This window comes from Sturnus vulgaris, chromosome 8, assembly GCF_052056855.1.
Source record: "Sturnus vulgaris isolate bStuVul1 chromosome 8, bStuVul1.hap1, whole genome shotgun sequence".
NCBI classification, from domain to species: Eukaryota; Metazoa; Chordata; class Aves; order Passeriformes; family Sturnidae; genus Sturnus; species Sturnus vulgaris.
The window spans coordinates 5,335,999-5,357,908 of record NC_142250.1 but is presented as its reverse complement, the minus strand read 5'-3'; the positions used below and the strand labels follow the sequence as shown (position 1 = coordinate 5,357,908).

The following is a 21,910-nucleotide window of genomic DNA, read 5'->3' as shown; positions in this document are numbered from 1 at the left end:
GGATTTTCTGTTTAGCTACAGTTTTGAATGCAATCTTGAGATTAGTAAGATCTATCTAAAAAGTAGTGTTTTCCAGAATGGACATTTTTCCTCAGCAGCTCATTTATGCACTCCTTGGACTGGCACCCTCCTGGGGAGTTCATATGGTTTCAATAGTTTTGGTATTAACATTTCCTGCATTTTGAGTGTTTGGGGTTAAGATTTAAATACACAGAGCAAATAACCCATAAACACTATTAATATATGCAATAAATAAATAAACGTGTAAAGAAAATGCTTCAAATGCATTGATATTTGTGTAGGTACAGAAAGACTCCATCATGGATCTGATTGATTCTACCAAAATTACCTATTGTGCCAATTTCTGCCAATATGATAATTATTCTCTCTTGAAACCTTTTTTTTATTGGCTAATTTGCTAGTTTGAGGGACTGGGGAAGCCATTGGATAAGTTAGATTTTTACATGTGCTTCTAAAATAAAGTTTTTGCTTTAAGGGGAAAAAACTCCAAACCATTATGTCCTCTGTTTCCCTGATTTTTGTCTGTTTCATGACAAATCATATGCTTTGAATTTATTATTTCTTAATTTTTTATTCTTAAGATTGCAGGCAGACCAGCACCTAGCCTGTAAACTGCACTTTCTAGCTCTTCTTTACAAACCTTGATTTATACAAATTCCTCATTTCTGAGAAAGTTGCTGAAGTAGCTTTTCCAGAAGTGCTACACTGACAGAAAATAACAGATCTCACATGGACAATGGACAGAGAGGATCTTGAAAAAATAAATAACTTATTGACATATTTTAAGAATGTTGTGTCTGCAAAAGGGAAGCAAGAGAAAATGTGGCTTTTAGCTTTTGAGAACATCCTCAGATTTTACTGCAAGTTCCATTTTTCAATTTAATAGCTAAGTGACATGCATTTGACACGTCTCTCCTGCAATACAGAATGTCTTCCCATCTTTATTTTCTGGGAAATATGTCTCTCCAGAGGAGTCATATTTAAGACAGATGCAATGGAATCTGGATTTGTATAATTTTGCACAAATAAGGATTAAAAAAAATTGCCTAAAATTCCTTCTGTTAAACACCACTTGGTGTGTGTTATTCTCCTTAAGAATGAAAGAAGTTTCTTTTTCACAGGTGGAATTTAAAGAAGTCTCTCTTGCACAGAGGGAATTGCATCCTTTGGAGGAAGCTCAGAAGCACTGTCTGGGCACAGTTTTGAGGAGAGGCCTTAGCAGACTTGAATCCACAGGCAGTGGGTTTGAATTTGTCTGTTTGTTTCAGTGTCTGTTTCTAGATGTCAGCGTAATAATTGGCTAAGTTGCCTGCAAGTCTGAGGGCTTCCACTGCCCTTGTTCACCCTGAAATTCTCTGTCTTCCACTGCAGTGAATTGGCAAAGTGCAGAGATAAATCTGTGAATGTATCTAGAGAAACAAGTGGCTTTTGGCTGCATTATCATTTTCAGTGCTGTGATCTTAATATTGTCACACAGAAATGTTTTTTTCACAGCAAAAATGAGAGGATCACAGAATGGTTTGGGTTGGGAGGGATCTTAAAGCCCATCCCATCCCATCCCATCCCACCCCACCCCACCCCACCCCAACCCTGCCATGGGCAGGGACACCTCCCACTAGCTCAGGGTGCTCCAAGCCCCATCCAGCCTGGCCTTGGACACTTCCAGGGATCCAGGGCAGCCACAGCTGCTCTGGGCACCCTGTGCCAGGGCCTTACTATTACAGAATAATGGATGCACCTATCACTGAACACTGGGAATAGCAGCTGTGGCTGTGGGGACCACAGGACCAGTTGTGCAGCAACTGTACTCATCTGGGGTGAGACCACCCTTGTCCTTTGAGGAAAATTCTGCATTTGTGTTCTAAGCTCAGAAAATTGTCATCCAGTTAAGTTGATTTTCTTCTTTAGGGTCTGAAATTTCTATTTCAGATGTTGTTTTGCAATGTCTGCTGAGTTAGATGAGAATCACAGAAATGTTAAGGCTGGAAAAGACCTTTAGTATTATTCAGTGCAAACATCAACCCAACACCACCACTAAATCATGTCCTCAGGTGCCTCATCCACTTGTTTTTTGAACAATTCCAGGGATGGTTGAACACTCCCACCACTGCCCTGGGCATCCTGTTCCATTGCTTTACAATTATTTCCATGAAGACGCTTTTCCTATTATCTAATATAAACCTCGGAACTCCTAGTTTTCTTACAGCTAAGTCAGCCAATGTAAAATATCTCCTCACACATTACACTGGGTGGGATCAGACCAGACAGGTTTTGATAGGAGTTCAGGTAACACCATCTGTTAGAGAAGCTCCTATATGGGATTGTGCATAACAAGTGTTCATTGGGTATGTGCAGGACCTACCAAGTGTGTTCACTGCTTTCTTTGTGACTTTGAAGTTCTTGAGATCTTTTATTTTTAGCCAGGAATGAATTCGGAATGATTGCAGGTTTTTTTAATGGCCTTTTAAAAAGTTGAATAAACAACATATGTAATTAATCTGTAGGGAAATATGGCTTAATTAAATCATTAAGTCATTCTATTAGCATCTGCACCTGCTGCTTATGTAGTTCATTTCTTCCAGAAATAACCAAATTAATGAATAGAAATCGTTCTATAGTTCAGCTACCTGGAAAGTGTGCTTCAGTGGTTTGTCTTGTCCTCCTGTAGGTGATTCATTGTTGGCCTACTTACACTGCAGGATGGAGCCCTGTTGGGGCTTGTGAAAGGACACAGTTTGTCTTGACTCTTTAAAATTGCCTGAAGCCAACATAGTTTTCATAGCCATTATCTGTGGGGGAAACCTGCTCATCAGGTGGGACACAAAAGAATATCCAGTTTCCTCATGCACTGTGCCATCATCAAAAACAGCTTCTGGAAAGAGCTTGCAAATGCTTGGAAAATTGTGGCTGCTGTATAGGACTAAGTTTTCTTATTATTTAGGGTATTCCATGTATTCTGATTGGCTTAATTATAATGTCTCAGACAAAATACTCCTGGAAAATTTGAACGTGATGGAATCACAGATTATTCTGAGTTGGAAGGACCCACAAGGATTATCCCATCCAGCTCTTAAGTGAATGGCACTTTCAGGGATTGAACCCACGACCTTGGTGTAACCATCATCCTGCTCTAAAATATGACCCAAAATGTGTCCAGATTGACCTGAAAAAGAATCAGACTTATTAACTTGTAACATGATGTACATCACCTACTCTTGGATATTTTTTTCCTTTGTAATTTTAAAGTGAATGTAAAATATACGGAAGGGAGGAGACAAGAGCTAATGGAGTTTTCCTGTCTTCCAGGCTTTGTAGGGCTGGGGGTATTTGCTTTAACTGTAGGTCTGTATGCTCAGAAGAGCCTTAAATAAACAGTGTAAGAGGTAGAGGCAGTATGAAGTGATCCATCCCCAGTGCTTTCCAGCTTCTGGCCAGCAGAACTGGGAAAGTTCTGGGGCTGGTGTTGCATTTGGAGTACTGGATTTAACAGCTGTCAGTATTTCATTCTTCTCCAGTTAGGTGTACAAACTTTTCACAGAACGTCCTGCTCTTTATTTATTGCTTTATCTTTGTTTTTTATACCAAGGTGCTTTGAGTATTGTAGAGAGCTTGACTCAATTGTTTCCTACAGACAAGAAAACAGAGACAAAATCTAGCATTTGTGAGGTCCTGGTTTTGTTAAATACTGTTCATATAGTATTAGGTTTGTGTATTTCCTAGAGATTTTATTTTGTATTTTCTAGGCTTGCAAAGCCACCAGTATTCCAAAGTCACCCTCAAAATTTGCATTATCAATTTACATGATCAATTTACATTATTGCATTCCTTCTCTCACCTCTTCCATTTAGGAAATGGATCTCTATCCTGTTGTGATTGCAGCAATGGCAGTCAGCTCTGAAGAATAAATTGTTTACCTTCTCTGTGGGGTGTAAGGTAGGTGCATTGCAGACGTCATTGGGGAATCTAAGTAGCAAATGTAAAAGTGATTCATATCCCAGTAGCCACCTCAGAAAGAGATTAATGCTTTAATCCTGGCCCACAGTAAAGTCTACAAACCATATCAGTTCCTTAATCGTTTCAGGCTGTCTTCAACATGTCCTTGGTTTATAAAATCCTACTCAGCTTTGGTGTGGATTCTGCAAATATTGGCTCATTCCAAGTGTTCAGTCAAAACAACTGAAATTTTCTGATACACTGAAGGTTTCCTTTTAATACTGGTCATAGGGACTAAGCCATTTCTGTGGATTCATGTCTAGAATTCGGCTTTCAGCACAGCTCAAGCAAAAGCACAGACCTGAGCTTTTGATAAGAGTGTTCTGAATCCTGATCTTTTTTCTCTCTTAACCCAGTGTTTCAAAGTATATGGGGGAAAAATTGGAATGCTGGCATGAATTGTTTCTTTGTGGAGCATGCACTTTGCCGTTGGGCTTAAGAAAATTCTAGAGTGTCTGAAGATGTTTGCAGGGTGAGTGGGAGATACTAAAAAAACAATCTAAGAGTTTGTGAATTGTGTATTCAAATCAATCAATTCCAAGATACTGCCTAAGCTCTCTGAAAACCTATTTCAGGTTAGATTTTCTTCATGAGAGCTCACTAATTCCACTAAAATACATGTTAGATGATAGAAAAATTCAATCTGCAAGGTGGATGAAACATTGAAAATGCCTTTCCATTAAAAATTGAAGACTTAGTTTTGAGAAAATTAAGAAATATATGCACTTTAGAAAATGCAGGTCTTAAATTTCCGGTGCACATATATAACAAAACCTCGTGTATTTACCCATCAATTTATTGTTGACTTTTGCAAAAGCCAGATTAAATGACTTGAGTCACGCTTTACATGGCCACATACCACAGAAAGTGTGAACACAATCTTCCTTTAGAGTTGTCATTGGACATTGCATAACCCTCCTCATCTGTTTTTCAGCTACCTTTCTTTTCTGCTCCTCATTTCTATACGAGAGGAAGAAATCTGAGACAGCTGCTGGAATTCCAGTCAGCCCATGACTGGCATTAGTTACTACCTACAGTGAAACTCTCACATTTCAGGTAACCCCTAAAGTACACAGGGAAGTAGGAGGCTATGTTTGATTCCTCTTCCTCTGTTCCTCTACAGCACCTGAGTTAGGCTGGAGGGATAAAGCCAAAACTTTCAGGAGAGGTGCTCTGGATGGACCTTCCTTGGGGACTACCTTAAAACTGTCACATGTGCTTCTAAAATGGGTTAGAGCCTCTGAAAATGTGTCTCAAACTTGTGCCAATTCAGGCTGCAGCCTGGACAAGAAGAAAAGTCAATGGGAAGGTGTGCAAATGAGATGATGGGGGGGAAACATTTTCTTATTCAGAATAGTTGCTGCTATCACCCAAAATTACCTAAATCACCCAAATTACCTTTAGATGGACGAATAAATAGAGGAATACCTTACTTCAAAAATGCTGTCCAAACTATACTTTTTCTAGTTATGTAGTATCATAATAATTCAGCCTATAGTTTAGGAAAACATAATATTTTCCCACTGCCAGAGGCAGGGTTGGATGGGATACTGGGAAAGAATTGCTCCCTGGGAAAGTGGGGAGGCCCTGGCACAGGGTGCCCAGAGAAGCTGTGGCTGCCCCTGGATCCCTGGAAGTGTCCAAGGCCAGGGCTTGGAGCAGTCTGGGATAATGGAAGGTGTCCCTGCCCATGGCAGGGGGATTGGGACTGGATGAGCTTTAAGATGTCTTCCAACCAAATCATTCTGGGATTCTGTGATATTTAACAACAGTGTTTGCCTTGCACTGAGGACTCTCGAAGTCCAAGTTTTTAGGTACATCAGTGAGTTAATTTTTTTCATTTTGAAAGACTGAGGTATGTCATTGTTTCATTGCTGTGTGGGCTTAAGAGGGGTAAGAAGGTTTCTAGAAAAAGGAGTGAAATAAAATTTATTATGCAAATTTGGATTATTCCAATACTAAAGGAGAATAATGAACAAAAATAATTGAGGGAGCAAGGAAAGACAAGGAGCAATCTGTTTAGGGGGAAAAAATACTACTAAAGTTTTTAATAGTATACTTTACTTCAGCAAAGTGCAGCTGAAGATGATGCTTTACTGCTAAAGTGGAATATGTCAGAAAAAGCTCTAACTTGTTTTTAAATACCTATGCAGGAGCTTTCCTTGCTTTGTGCTCTTTTGTACTGGCCCTGGTGCCCAGTCTGGTGGGTCTGATGGGATCTGGGTAATCCAAAACAGGTTTGTGTTGTGCTCTTTGGTTTTCCAAGAGCTCCATCCTTATTTCCAATGCTTCCCATTGTTGTTGTTGGACAGCATGGATGAGCAGATGTATGTGGTGTCTCCCTCCCCAGGTTACACCTCATTGTTGGAGTTGTCACAGGTAGGTCAGCATTCATCATCCTGGCCCCCTGCCTGCTGCTGACAGCCCAGGGAATGGCCAGCAATGGGCAGGCGGACTGCTCATTGGCCAAGTCACTCATTTATCCAGAGGAAAAAGGGGAATTCTTTAAAGTTGCAAGTCATGCTGCAGCTTTTTTCAGCTAAATTTTCCTTCTTGTCTACAATTTTCTTTCTTGTCTACAATTTTTCATCAAAAAGGCTTTAATGGAAAGTTTCATAAACTGTATTGGGATAGGTCCCTCTTTTTGCTGTACCCTCCATATATCTGAACCTTTTTCTGGAGAAAGAAAAATTATCCTGTCCGTAAGATATCCTGAAATATGCTCGGATATCCTGAAATAAGGGAGGGTGTTGCAGTCTAACTATGCAGAAATAAGGCATGAAGCCTAAAGTTCCATTCCTAAGAAGGAAAGTCTGACTGCACTTCAGCAGGTAGTGCATCCTGCCTCTGTTAGGAATATTGGGATGTAAGCGCCCTCCAGAAGTAGATTCCTTTCATTAGCTTTTGCAGGAGATTTAATGATTGTCTTGTCTAATGATGTCTAAACTTTACCTGGTAGTGTTCAGTGAATTCAATCCACCTTTAAAGTCCCTGTAACTGAGATCTCTACCTGTACATGAAGACTTCTCTGCAGAGACTGTTCATTATTTTTTTCTGAGGTTCTCAGGTGTTATGACCATGGCAGCTTATAAAAATATTTTCTTTCAGGTCAGGTAACTTGACAAATGCCTGGTAAAAGTGTTACCTGTGATGGATACTCCTGCAAGTAGACACAGGGATGAGTATTGACTTCTGAAAGAACATGGCAAGAGAATGAGGTAGGAGATCATGACTTGTGGTATGTGGTTATCATAAATTACTAAACAGATGCATGCAGCACTGAACATGTTAAATTATGTTAAATGTCTGCATTTTGAGGATGTCTTCTTCTGTTGGTGTTATTGTGACTACACTGGAAATTACTGTGTGTCAAAGGAGGACATGTTCAAACAGACACTCAAATGGCAAAAAGCAAAGGCAGAGATCATTGCTGTACCAGAGGGAGGAAGGAGACATTCACTATGCAAACACTGGGCATCCACACGGGGAAAAATCTCAAAGCAATAACTCTTCCCATACCCTTGGCTTTGGGAGCTGGGATGATCTGAAACAGTGTAAGCTGCCTATGCCAAGGTGCTGAACCAACTGAGTCAAGAAATGTGTTCTGATTTGTGTAATCTTATGTCCTCTAAATGCACCTTTTCTTCCACCAGGAGGAGGCTGAATAGGCCTGGAGCCGTACCCAAGAATTCATTCCCTGAACACAAGTGATTTTGGTTGTACTTGACGTTTACTCCCTGTTGTGAGGTCTCTCTGGGCAGTCTTTGCCTTCAGCCTTTGGGTCCTCAGCAGACATGCCTTTTTAAGGTTTTTTGCTGCATTTGATTTTATTCTTTGTTTCATGAAATTGCAGGTTCAATCCGAAATATTTTGGGTGGTACATTTATTCTTGTATTAAAGACCAGTGTTCTTATGTATTTTCTTCCTCATTGTATGGCTAGTTCTTACCTGTTTCATTTGGGGGCATAGACCAATTTTGCACAGACCTTTTAGTCCACAGCATACCTGAACAATGTGATAATGTGTTCTTTTTCTCCAACTCCTACTTCTCATTTCATTTCACTCCCTGTAAAAAACGGGGGAAGAACAACTTTTCCGTCTCCTTGCTTAAGAAAGCTGCCCAAGGCAAGATTTTAGTGCTGAAACTGGCCTGACTGAAATACAGGTTTAATGCTTTGTAATTTTTGCAAGAATAAATTGTTATAATGCTCCAAAGGGCATTAATTGGAGTTGTGCAATGCTGAAATTTTTCTTTTTCCTCTCTGTGCTCTGGAAGTTACGGTAGAAGGAAAGTTACCCTTAGTACTACCTGTTTTGTTATGATCGTGCTTTCTTTCCAAAGCAGAGATTGGATGGTTTGTTCTGGTATTTTTATCCTCTTGTGTGCATATCTCAGGTTTGGTGGTACAGGGAATGTGCTGAACTAAAAGCTGGGAGCCAGGCAGTTTCTGTCAGTGCTGTGACAGGTTTAATAACACTGAGGACAAACTTGGCTGTGAATTTTTCTTTTCAAATAGCACATCTATATTAGAGTGCCATGCAGGAAGCAGGGGGTATTTTATAGTCATTTATAGAGTGAATTTTCCCATGCTGGAGACTCCGTGGGAATGCTTTGTGGAATTTGCTGTTAAACTGCCTGGAATAGAAGGCCAGTGCTGCTATTTGGGAAAGCTTTAAACTCCAGCCCACGGTGTTACAAAAGTGCAGGTTTCCCTGTGGCTTTGTCAGCCTCTCATTCAAAGTGGGAGCCCAGCACATCTTGCCCCCGTGCCACTGGAAGTGAACAGTGATGTACAAGCAGTAAAAGCGGCAGGATGTTATTCCTGGAGCAGAGATCCAAGCTCACCTCTGGTAATTGGTTTAAGTTTCTTCCAGTTATTTCAGCTGAGCAAGAGGCTGCAGGGAAGTGTGCCCTCCACATGCAGAGAACTTCAAAACCTGAAATGAGGCTGAGCATTACATCTTACTTCAGACAATTCACCCAACCGTGTCAACTTTTTTACTCAAGCATAAGTATTTAAAGCCTTCTGTCAATATTAGATGACTCTATACACAATATGATGTCAAATATTACCTTACTGTAGATATTCAAGGATCCCAGATATACCTGAAATTGTTTGAAGTTAACAGATAACTATGATTCACCCTTTAAGTCTGCATTTCTCTGAAGTTAATTCATTGAAAAAATATTCTTTCTCTTTGAAAAGGGAAAGCTCTGGTAGTGATTTATGGCACATGGACTTTGCAAGTGTGAAGAGTCAGTGTTACCCTTTATTGAGGTGAATGTTGGATTAAGGGTACCTTTCTTCTTTAAGATGGGAATCCCTGATTTGTTTTATGGGCTGTGATGTAAGTGCTCTCCAAAGGTGACATGCTCTGTGTAATAATGCTGCAAAACTGCTTTCCAACCTGATCTTGGCACTCCTTGCTTTGCTGGATGTGTGAGGAAGGTGATTTGTTTCAGGGTTGTGTTGTGAAGCACAAGTGAGAGGAGATAAACCCGTGACCAGCCCATGTGTCACTTCCAGCAAAGGGGTAATCTGTTAGGCAGAGGTTCCTGGCTGGAGCTCTCTCAGCTCCCAAGACTGAAAGGTGCACCCTGCATTCTCCCCTGCCAGATCGTGAAAGGCCTTTCAGCAGTATGCAGACTCCTGTGGGACAATGAAGACTGGTCTCACACTAAGTCTACAGCCTAGTCAAAGACTGGAGAGGTTGATCAGGTTGTTTCCTCCCTCTCCTGTTATCCAGCATCACTTCACTGATGGATGGAGTGTCAGGAATGCGTTTCTGCAGGTGCCTGCAGCCCTGAGCAGGGGCTCTGTTGCTGCTTCCTTCCTTTTTTCCTTTTTTCTTGGTTTATTTTTTTAATATTCTGGGGCTTTCTGGCCATAAGATTTTTCTGGAAGCAATCAATTATTTGATTTTATTTGCATTTCTCAAAGCATCTGCCGGACAGGTTTTCTTACATACCCAGTTCTGGTATCTCAGGTGAATGTTGTGGTGTAAACATGCCTGTTTTGAAGGCAAATGCAGAAACTGATTTGGTTCCAACTGGACAGAATCCTCAGTAATGTCTTGGATGGAGCACGTATAGTCCTCTGATTGGACATTGGAGGGCTGTTTAAAGACCATGCTGATGTTCCTGCTTTATGCTGGGCTGGGTTCTTTGGGGGCTGTAATCTGGAGGGTTCTCTGGAGTCTGTTCAATGGAGGAAAAGAGAAAGGCAGGACTGTCTTTCCTTCTTTGCATGTAAATCTTTGCTTCAGAGAGAGAAACACTTATGGGCTTCCTGCAAAAGGGGCCATCTGCCCACTGTCACTGGGGAAGAAAACATGCAGCTATTGAATGAATGATCTCGAATTAATTGGGCTCAATGGCTTTAATCACAGAGGATCTCTTCAAGTGGTGAAGCAATCGCAGATCCATCAGGAAGTGTATTTGAAATCTCAACTAGGCTGAGGAGAAGCCAGTAAACATTGCTAGTCTAGTGATTGACAAAAAAGGAGACAATGGCTGAGCAGGAGAAAAATTACTGGCCTAAATAAACTATTTTTGGGCAGCTCCAAGATAATTAACCTCTGACAAGTGATCAAGAAGAGGCAGCATAGTTTTGTCAAAATTAAATTCAGTTTAAATCACAGCAATCAGATTTCTTCCAGTGCTAATGCCAAAAGCTTTCTTAGAGGGTAAGCAAAGAGAGTCCTAGGCTTAGATTCCAGCAGAGATTAAGCTTTTGGCAGCGTTGCATTTGGCATTCCCACAAGGAGAATAGATAAAGTAATATAAGCTGGATGCAGCTGTCTGTGGTTCTCTTCTAAAATGCAAGGCCTCTTCATAAGCCTGATTCCTTCAAAGCCTGGTCTTGGGACATTTTCCTGAATGCTGAAACAGCTAATAAATTGCAGAAAATACTGGTTTAAATGGGATACAAGATTAAAATCCTTGATTTTAGAAGAATATACAGGATTAAAAGGAAGTTGACAAGTTTGAAAAGCCATCTGGACTTTACTGAGAGTAAGATTCAGTGTGAAGTTAAACTCTTACCCTGGACAGGAGCAATCATCTGCTCGGAGTCAGGCCAGGGGAAACCCAACAAGCTACAAAAGCACAGAAGAGAATTTGGAGTGAGTAATAAATCCTAAAGCAGCAAATCCAGCCTTTCCCAGGAGAAATGGGCCTCAGGATTGAGGGGTGCTCAGCCACGACAGCGCAGCAAGAGGGACATGACTCCTGCTGCTGCTCTTGGGGTTGGGAGGACAGGAAAAATGGGACACTGAAGAAAAAACAGAGGAGAATGAGTAGAAAGTTTAGAAGAGAGGATTGTTTCATCGAGAGTGGGCTGATAAAAGGCATTTTAAGCCATCAAAAAGGTAAAAGCTCACTTAAGTGGTGTCCTCCCCATTCTCAGTGCCCACGGCAGGTCAGATTCCTGATCTAGGGTTTAAAACACACCAAATGTGATGCACGTTGGACATTGGGAAGAATCTTTGGCAAGGAGGGATGTAACACTGGAGTAAGCTTGCAAGGTAGTTGGTGAGGTCTTCATTATTCACTGAGAAGAAAAGTTTCCAGCAGAATTTTTAGCAAGAGGAGACAACAACCCCCAGGAGTCCTTTTGATTGAAGTCAGTCAGGTTTCAGAGCATGGAAGTAGGTCAAATGGCTTTTCAAGCCTCTCCAAGGTTCCATCCCTTTCAAATGCAGGGATACTAATTTTTAGCTGCATTATGTATACAAGGAAATAGCTTCTTCCAAAGTCCATGTGATTGTGCCCTTTTGCCTCTCTTTTGTAAAAGGATGTAAAATGCGGCTGTTAGAGTGAACATTTTTGTTTAATTTTTATGATACTGCCAGATGCATTGTTGTTTTTTCTCATTTATGCTCTTTGAGATGTATTTTGCCAGTTTTTTGAAGGTGCATTTAAATTTCTTAGTGTTTCTAAAAGCTATGGGGTTTTAAAATAAATTTTCTTGGTTGTTTTATCTGTGTAAATTTTCTTCTTCTCTTTTTAACTTATTTTTTTTCCGGTATCAACTTCTCTGATCTTTTAGTGGCTTGCATTGTGTTTTCACCTCCATGGGATTTCAGAAAAGAGAGGGAGAAGAGGAAAGCCAGTGCCTAATGTACTTGAGCCATTTCCTCCATCTCTTTGTGACATAATGATTTCTCTTTCTTCATCTCCCTTGTCCCCATGAACTACTTTTTAAAGATACTTCTTTGATATGTCTTAAAATGGATTTTAAAACAGTGACGATCATCATTAAGTAATGATCTTGGCACTCTTGGCTTACCCAGAGGCTCTCCTACACTCAAGTTGGAATGGGATGTCTGTCCTAAAGAATAAACGCTGTGGAAATTTCTGGTGTGCTGAACAGGAAATGTGACAGATCTGTCACACAAAGAGTGTTATTTTTCACACCAGACCAGAATGGAAAGAACCAGGCCTTTGTGAGCACAAACCATGAAACCAGATGTTCAGACAAACTACCAAGTGGGTACATAATGCTGCTCACACACATGCACTCTGAAATACTGTAAATATTATCCTAGAGAAAAATTTTGACAAATATACATCTGCACAGCCTCACACTGTATTGTAATGCTTTAATAACAAAAGACTACAGTGCCCACGGTTTCTTTCCCACTGGAAATGGAGCAGACTGTAGCATATGCATTCACTGATAGAAATTAAAAGTAGGCTGACATTCATTATTAATATTTCATTCACAGTTTAAGTATTAAACACAAGAAAATTCCTATTGTTTCCCTGGGAAAGCTAACTGCTTTCTGGGGCTAATGACAGGAAAATCAGCTTTTTGTGCTGCTGTGCCCTCTGAGGGCCTCCAGGTCCTCGGTGGCTTCTGGGTTACCCTGCTCTGAGTTTCAGAGTAACTCAAACATCCTTATTTCACCAAAAACAACAATGGTGACTATGCCAAAGATGTAAAATATCCTGCTTTTTAGACAAGTTTCAGATACTCCTGGGTGATATGGCAGCATTTTGTTGCTGGAGTTTCACCCATGTGTGGGTGCTGTGTTTTACCTCTGTGGGTCTATGTGTGCTGCTCATCACACGAGTGAGGAGGCTGCAGGATAAAGGACACAGCGAGGACTTGGCTTGCATGGTTTGGAGTCCATAGACCGTTAGTGTGCTTAGTTACACTGGGGGTTTTCGTAGTAAAACAACAGCACAGTCTTAACCCACACAGTTTCTTTGTACATAAATAGAGATAGTGAGATACTGTGAAGGAAGGCCTCCTGATTCCCTGCATGGCTCAAAGTCATCACACAAAAGATTTGTCATTTTAGTGCATTGAAATCAGAGAATTTAGACAAGCAGGATTCTGCTTATAGCCAGAGATAGTGGGATAACTAGTGCATCACCATCCCAAAAATCAGTATGGGATTCATTAGGAAAATGCTCATTCACAGTCAAAAAAAGGAAAAGAAAATACAGCTTGGTTTTGCAATTGCCGCAAGGCAATGAATATACTCTGAGGGGCTGTAAGAAGTGGTTTCAGTTTCCACCACTGCCTGACTCCTTTGGAGGTCAGGGTGAGCTGTAGCAGGAAAATACAATGTTTGTGTTGGGACTGCTTTCGGGGCAAGCCTTGAGTGCTCAAATACTTTGTTTAGCACAACAAGTCATTCACTTACTCCTGCATTCATTCATTCATGCATTTCTGAAAGGGCTTTGCTGTTCTGTATTTAGTATGAGATCTCTTGGCTCACTTTTCACTTTTATGAAGGACTCTTGGGAGAGGTTTCAATGACAGCATATACTACAAACTGCTCCTGGTGCTGCCCTATCTGCAGCACTTTTGGACAGTTAAGGACAGAAGCAGCTGAAGTTTTATTCACAATGGACAAAACCCTAAAAATGTTTTCCACATCCTCAGCAAATGAAATGTGTGGTCTTTTACATGTCATTTTGTGTTCTAATCAAAGAAAAGAGAGTATTTCTGGTGTTTTCAGTATCAGCACCTCATTTCACTTTTTTTTTCCTCTATACTCAGCTAAAAAACTGTTGAGCTTTATTATTCTTAAAGAATATTGAGTCTTGCAGCCCAGACTTACCTGGGATATTTATATATGTGGCTTGGATGGTTGCCTATAATCCATATACTTTAAAGAGAATTTCCCAGAACTGAAGACAGTCAATGGCCTGCAGCATTATGGAAATTTCCTTTTTTTTCTTCGCATATGAAGAGAGCTTTTTGAGCCAGCATTACTTCCATGGGTCCTTTGCCTGTGCCCCTCTAAAGATTTTTTTGTTTCCTTGGACAGTTCTGGAGGTCTCTTCTCACCTCTCTTGGATTGTGAAGCCAAGAAATATTACCCTTGGTAGTCTGCGTCTGAGAAGCTCAAGAGATTGTCTGGGTCGGAGCTGGGAGAGTTGTTGCTGGCCTGTCAATTCAAGGGTGCTCACACAGTTGTTTTTCTGCACTTCATGGCTCCAGAACTAACAGGTACCAATGTTCAGAGACACAGGAGTGCAAAACTGCATTTCTAGCCCTATGATAGCCATCTAAATGTGTATCACATGTCCAAGTGTATATATGGTGTGTATTACCCTCACTCTATAAACGGCTGCTGCAGCAAGAGATAAAGAGCCTTAAGAAAATCACCATTAATGAGTTCCCGGTGCCTGGTTTTGTGTTTGGTGTGTGGAATAGAGTCCTGAATGAATCAGGGATCGATTCCATTTTCTCTAATTTAGTTAAATATATCAAGCTGAGCTATAAATACTCTCTGAATTCTCCCAGTACAAATAACTCTTTATTTGTTTACCAATTTGTTTACCAATTTACCCCATTAAAGATTAGTCACTGGAATGGGGGCTCTAATCAAGATTACCAGGCTCCTAATTGCATGTACTGGCTGTCATACAGTGCACTCAGTACCACTCCTGTGTATCCCTGTGCTTCATCTTGGAGCACTTTTAACAAGAAAAATCAAGAGTCCTTCTCCAGATAAACCCTAGCCAGGTACATGGGACACTTGTCTGGGGAGCAGAAAGCCAATGTTTAAATTCTTGTTCCACAGCCTTAAGAGAGCCTTTGAAACTTTCTTCATGACCCCTGATGTCATTAGTCCTATGGAGTTTCCATCTTCATCTGGCCTTTCCAAATTTTATTGCTGCTATTAAAATTAATGGAATTGAAATAAACCAAGGCTTGGGGAAGATTGACTAATCTTTTTAATGTTTTGTTTTGGTTTTTTATGTTAACCTGGAATTCTTAACTACGGATTAATTTTAAAAATTATTTATTCACATAGCAGAAATTTGAAGGGATTCAAAGTACCTCCTTTCACATCACTTAAGGGGGAATAATCTATCAGCCCAGGTTCACTGAAAATTTGCTGGAGGTTCATCTGGAAGGTTTATGAACCTTGGCTGCTTTGCCTTGGTTTTCAATACCAACAGATCCTTGAAAGCATTTGCAGCAGATAAAAGAAGTTTCACCCCATGTCCTGGTGTATTAACAGTATTAATTAACTTACTCTGTAAACAAAAATGCTTGTAGGCAATCTCTAAATAGTCCAGCAGAGAATATTCACTAGGTGAAAAAACAGGAACTTAAAACGTGTGAGTGTTTGGAAGGTTTAAATACTTACAGATGTTTACATAAAGCCCCTATGCAAATCCTACCCTGCAGAGTGTTATTCTTACACTATTCCAATTACAAATTCAATGTTAGATTTATTTAAGAAATTATCTGCATCATCTGAGGGAATAGAGGTGACAACAAATACACAGATGAAGCAAAGTCTGACAGTGAGGTGTCATGGGGGGCCAAGGCTGAGGACAGGGCTCAGGGAACAGCCGTGCAAGGGCAGTCGAGCAACACGGCTGGCCTGGCTCACCCAGTGCCATCCCTTCTGACTCACCCAGTGCCATGCCTTCTGTGCCCAGCTTCATAACCCACACTGGACAGAAATTTCAGCACACTGAGAGTAAAATGCCAATCAAGCCATGAACAGCACCCCAATTTTCTGGTGTGAACTGCAGACAGTATTACCAGAAGCCAGTGGAAGAAGCAGAGTCAGAAACCTGTAATGTGTGACAGAAAATCATACCCATGACTGTCTTTTATTCAGGTTTCATGCCTGCCTGTAAACAATGGATTGCAGGCTTCTTTCTACAGAAAATTACCTTTTTTGCATGAATAATTTAGAAAAAGATAACGTTCTCTCTGCTGCCCTTCATCTGTCCTTACGTCTTGTGCTTCTCACTTGCTGGAGGAGTTGGATCATAATGGGAGCATTTTTTCAAGAAGCTGTCAGGAGGCTAAAACTGGGCTTAGTCAGGGAAAGGGAGCATTGCAAATTACATTATTTGACTGAGGTATTGCACAAAATAATATTCACTCTGATTCTTCATCTAAAACTGTCAGAGCTTCTTGATTTTGGTGTTTTGAATCACTGAAATGTTTTTTATTCTAATCTAGAAATTGTAACACTGCAATTTAAAAGAGGACTGCAACTTTCCCGTATATAAAAAGACATAAAAATTGTTTAGAAGAATGCTTGTATCTCTAATGTGTATCAAGAGATAAATGCTGAACACTTTCATAAATGTCAAAATACACTCATTTGACTCATTGTCAAATTCTAGTTTCAGTCTTAAAGAATTTCTGACGGAATTATTGGGATTATTTCTTGATCACAGAAAAATGATTTTTTTTTAAAGAGGTTTTACCAAATAACAGTCTTTTTAAATTTTTGAAAAAAAAGTTTCTGTGCAGATGCTGAGTGTAGCAAATTACATTGGATGTGTGTAGGCATACTGTGGTGATTGGGAATGGGGCTGTGGCTGAGCCTCATCCCTGATGGGCTACAACTCTGTAGGACAGCTGAACAGTATTAAAGGTAAAGAAACTTGGAATGCTGAGGTGTACTGGCCAATCATAGAAGGGTAGAGGGGGCACACAGATGGAATGCATGTAAGATGAAGAGTATAAAAGGTTTTACTGGATAACAATAAAGTGCTGATGTTTGAAGCCTGCTTTGGTGTCAGTTGTACCTCCTCCGTCATCTGGTGCACCTGACGTGATTCCCGAGGTGATTCAGGCAGACGACTGTGGACCTAAGAGCAGTAAGATGGTGGAGCCAGGCAGACCAGAAGCCTGAGAACTGAGCCAGGCATACCAGGAGCCTAAAAGCAAAGCAGGCGGACTGAGAGCTTGCACGTCTGGACGACATTCAAACAAATGCGCCATCACAGGCGAGTGGCTGGAAAATTAGGAATGAGGGCTCAGATATCGACAGAGGAAGAGTCCACATTGGACATCCTGCTGCGAATCTTACAGAGGAAAGGTAAAAGGCCTGAGGAACGGGCACTACGCATTTTGTTTGTTCGGTGTGGATGAAATGGCGCGAGAATGAATGCACAGACTGCCTTCTCTGTTGAAATATGGGAAGAAGCAGGGCACACATTGTGGGATGCAGCTATGTTGAGGGACGAGACAGCCGCAGCACAGCGTTGCTTACCCCGAGGCATGTAGTTTGAGACACTTTGTTACAAATACAGGCCAATAGAGAAGCGACAGTCACCACCATCGCTCCCCAGGTCCTGTCACAGCTGCAGCTCCAGCAGCTGACCCCCTTGCTGCAGCTGTGTCCCCTTGGTCTCTTCCTCCCTTCACGACTGCTCCTTCTTTGAAGGGTCCTATCCTGACAGTATAGCCCGAGAGTTGCACTCTTCCCCCAGATGGTGATGATGAAATTCCAAGGTCTTGGGAAGCGGCTCCAGTCCAGCTCAGCTGCGGCAGAGCTGCTGTGACCCTAACACCGGTGTGAGTGTGGCGACCCGCAGAGGTTTGGGGTGACAGCCGGAGCCTGAATGGGTTGCTAAGAAAGGGCTGCCAGCTGCTGCAGCTTCCCTTGGCAAGCAGCTGCCTCTTCCACCACATGGATGGTGTGGAGCTGACCAGGAGCGGCTTCCAAGCTCTGCTGCCACAAATGGAGCTGGGGCTGCTAAGCCCTGGGGAGAATTGGTGGGGCTGTATCAGCAGCATCAAACGACTCCTGTCTGTGCTCTGCAGCCAGCAGGATGGTGTGAAGGAGGCTGCTTGGAGTCTGCAGATGGTCAAGCACACTCCCCGCAGGCAAAAGCTGATGGTGCATCCCGTTAACAACCAGAGCATGTTTTGATTGATTCATCCGAGTCAAGAGAGTTAAAGGAAGCAAGATGTCCATCAACTGCCCCTCCACTGCAACAAATACTTGCACCAGAACCAGCGGCAGGTCTAGTAAGAGGGGGAGATCCAAAAAGATTCTGGGCAAAATAGTATGAACAAGCACAGGAAACAGGGGAGCTAGACTTGGCAAATCACATTCTAGCATGTCCCGTGATCCAAAACAGTGGAGGCAGCCCAGATGAGTGGGAGCCTTTTCATTGGAGTGTAATCAAAGACTTAGGAAATGCAGTGATGCGGCATGGGTTTACTTCTCATTTTGCTCAGTCTATTATGCGAGGTATCTTTACTAATGAGTTAACCCACTTCGATTTTCAGCAGATAGCACAGATCTGTTTCTCTCTGTCTCAGATGTTGGTTTTTGAGTCACAGTAGAGACAGTTAGTGAATGAGGTCACCCTAAGTAACTTAGAGCATTCTGAGCATGACTCTTGCTTTGGAGCTGGTCTGCCCCAGCTCATGGGGGACCCTCTGACTAACACCCTGCAGCTCCAAGCCCAACTGCATCCCTTAGTGCTACAGCAGGAAAAGAGTTTGCATTTCTCGTGATGCAGAATGTACCATATATAGGGGCTCCTTGTCAGTCATGGCCAGCAATTAAGCAGAAACCTAGTGAGCCGTATATCATGTTTATAGATCATCTTAGAGAGATAATTGAGAAACAAATTGGTAATGTAGTAGTCCAAGAGACTTTGCTTTTACAGCTGGCTAAAGATAATACAAACGCAGAGTGTAAACAAGTCTAAGTGCTGCTGCAGAATCCTATCCTGGTAGATATGATTGAGGCTTGCAGCAAAGTCGAAATAACACAATATCAGATGGAGTAGCTTACAAAACAGGTTACTGCAGCTATGTAAATCTCCAGGACTTATTTTCAATGCAGTCAAAGAGGGCATTTCAAGAAAAAATGCAGCTTTTCAGTGTCACGGAATAGCAGGCAAAGCCCTGTTGGGCTGTGTGTACACTATGGAAGACTGGGACATTATGCCAAACAGTGCTATTCTAAGTTTGATAGCAAGGAATGTTTGCCACCCAGAGGGCTGCCGGGGACTGGAAATACATCCAGCTACCCCTTCCAAGCTTATGCAGCACACTCAGTGCCAGAACCAAGGGAAGTGGTTCATTACACCTGTCTCAGTCACCATAGGCAACATCAAGGTACTTGAAATACCATTAGATGCTTTTGATACTTTGGGGTATGGGTTAAAGTGCATTACTGGTGGGACACTCAAGTGTTACTTTGCAAGGACCGTTTGTGTTCCTTGGAATTATTAATGCGGGCTATCTTGGGCAGATTTGTGCCATGGTGTGAATGCTCGTATTGCTCAATTGCTGTATATATATATATCTATATGGATACATAATTTGGCAGGTGAATAATATAAGGAAGGAAAAGAGTTAAAGGATATTACTATTTTCTTTTTCATTACATTATTTTTCTAAAATGTTTATTTACAAAAGATGGTTTGCACTCATGCACTGATTCAAAGCATCCTGAATAAACCTTAGATCTCAATGCAAGGTGAGAGGAATCAGGGATTTCAGATTCACTATTAGACACTTGTAAAGATCTGGTGTTGGAAAGAGGTGCAGTTAGATTAGTTGGTCTCTTAAAAATGCACATAAATAGGTCATTGGAGGCAATAGGAAAACAGCGGAAAGTATGTAGGATATTAACAAAGCTGTGATGTCTCAATATGAAGTGCCTCTTGCAGATACCTTTTGCGACGCAAGTACCTAGAGCAGAATCTGTTGAGAGAGGGACAGATTGGTTTGGGTCCACAGGCACTTTTGAGGTTTTTTGAACCTAAATGGTCATTGACTCTAGACCTCATATGTCATGTTCTTTAGAACTCATGCAAAGTTCCCCCTCACAGGTGACTATTACTGGTATGATTGTTTCTTTGAAATAAAAGTGACATCAACTCCTGTGTCAAAGTACACTGTGGGCCTTCTACTTGGCCCACGGTACTTTCTGCAGTAGTGGCAGGAGTTGGGGGTACAACTGCCAGTTACCAAAGCCACTCATCTGTGAGTATTATTAATCCTGATGGGCAGGTAGCTACTATCTGCCCTTATGTAACTTCAGGATCTTTAAATTTATGAGGATGTGATTATCTGACTTAATGGGGAGTCACCTTGACAACAGAAAAACAGAGTTTTTCCCAGGGGCCATTGTGGAGAGTGATTAGCACAGACTTACCATCCCACTAGGCCAGCTGACCATATAGCCTATATGGATTGAGCACTAGCCCCTGACTCATGAAAAATTGACCGATCTCAAAGATTTAGTTAAGGAGCAGCTGGCACAAAATCATATTGAGTCATCACAGAGCTCTTGGAACACTCCAGTATTTGTGATCAGGAAGAAGTCTGGTAAGTGGAGACTCTTACATGACCTTGTGCTGGTTTGTATTTTTTTTTTTTTTTTTTTTAATAAGGAAGGAAAGGAACCAGTTATGGAACTAATTCCCTCTAAGGACCCTGGCAGCTTCCTTTAGACCTGACAATAAAATATTAGGGGCTTATCTTTAATACTGCACATTGTTACACCAATGGAAATGTTAGACATGCCTTTGTGAACACACATTTTAACATGAACAAACCCCGGGAAGCTCTCATCTTTCTTCCGCCTGACTACAGGTAGCAGACTGGCTGGTGGGAGGCTGCCACAGGGCCAGGCCAGGCCCACACAGCCCACCAGCCTGGGGGAGGCTGAGTCAGGCCCCCCTGGAACTGAATGAAGAAAAAGCCAGAAAATAGTCATGTGGCTAGAGCAACCACCACTATTTCTCACTGGGCCCCTGCTATCCTGTCCAGCGCCCAGCAGGGCCTGAAATACTCCATCCCAACTGCTCTAGCCACTACCTGGGCAAGATATTAACTCTTCCAGTGCACAGATGAGATTTGCACACCTTCCATCCTCTCTCAAATGGAAGAAAAGGACAGAGAGAAACAACATAGAGCCATTGAGGTCAGACAAGAAGGAAGAGTCAGATCCCAGATAGGAGGTGATAAGGTGTCTTGGACTGAAATTCTCTTGTAAGCAATGGAGAAGATATGATTGATACATCAGACTCTTTTTTTCCCCTTTAATTCGTGAAATGCTTTTTGGAGGGATGAAGCATTCTAACCGTAGATATGAGCAAAGGCATTCATGCTGAACAAGCAGATGTTGAAGTAAATGTGATCCCATGAGAAGTCTGAACAGATAAGAGAACAGTGATGAAGACCACTTTCCCCCAGGGAAGAAGATCTCTGTTCCCAGAGCTGAAGATGATCTCAGAGTTAGATGAAAAGAACTTTGCACTGAACTGTACAAATCCTTAAAAATAGCATCCCGTAAGTTAACATGGTTCTTGAAAACATATGTGGGGAAAACTGTAAGCCGAGAAAAGGGACTTTTACACAACGATCAGATTTCCATTCTCCCAGGCAGCTGATTCACTGTGACATTGAAGCCACGAGAGAACTGTTTTCTTGTGGAGAAGTCTCCATAGACTGATGAGAGAGACTCCTCTTCCTAAGTAAATTGGATAAAGACTATTTTAGAGATGGTAAACTGACTAATTTGTTTCTGTATGTTGTCAGTGTGAAAAAAAAAGGGGGTGGGGGAAGAGAAGTATTCTGATTCTTATTATTTTTCTTTTTAGTTTCTATAATAAAATATTCCTTTATACCCATCAAAGTTTGAG

General features: G+C 41.5%; 1 long non-coding RNA gene across 2 annotated transcripts in view; it reads left to right on the top strand.

Moving 5' to 3' along the window:
• Positions 1-21,910, top strand: part of LOC148222957 (uncharacterized) — a 451,561-nt gene that overhangs the window by 352,274 nt on the left and 77,377 nt on the right. Inside the window, exons 9-13 of one of the 2 annotated variants that reach the window (XR_015805067.1) lie at positions 3,870-3,954; positions 4,371-4,486; positions 4,949-5,070; positions 7,123-7,232; positions 14,302-14,483. This is a non-coding gene — a long non-coding RNA (uncharacterized LOC148222957). Of the gene's footprint in view, positions 1-3,869; positions 3,955-4,370; positions 4,487-4,948; positions 5,071-7,122; positions 7,233-14,301; positions 21,904-21,910 lie in introns of those variants that run through there. The other variant, XR_015805068.1, reaches the window with a different exon arrangement.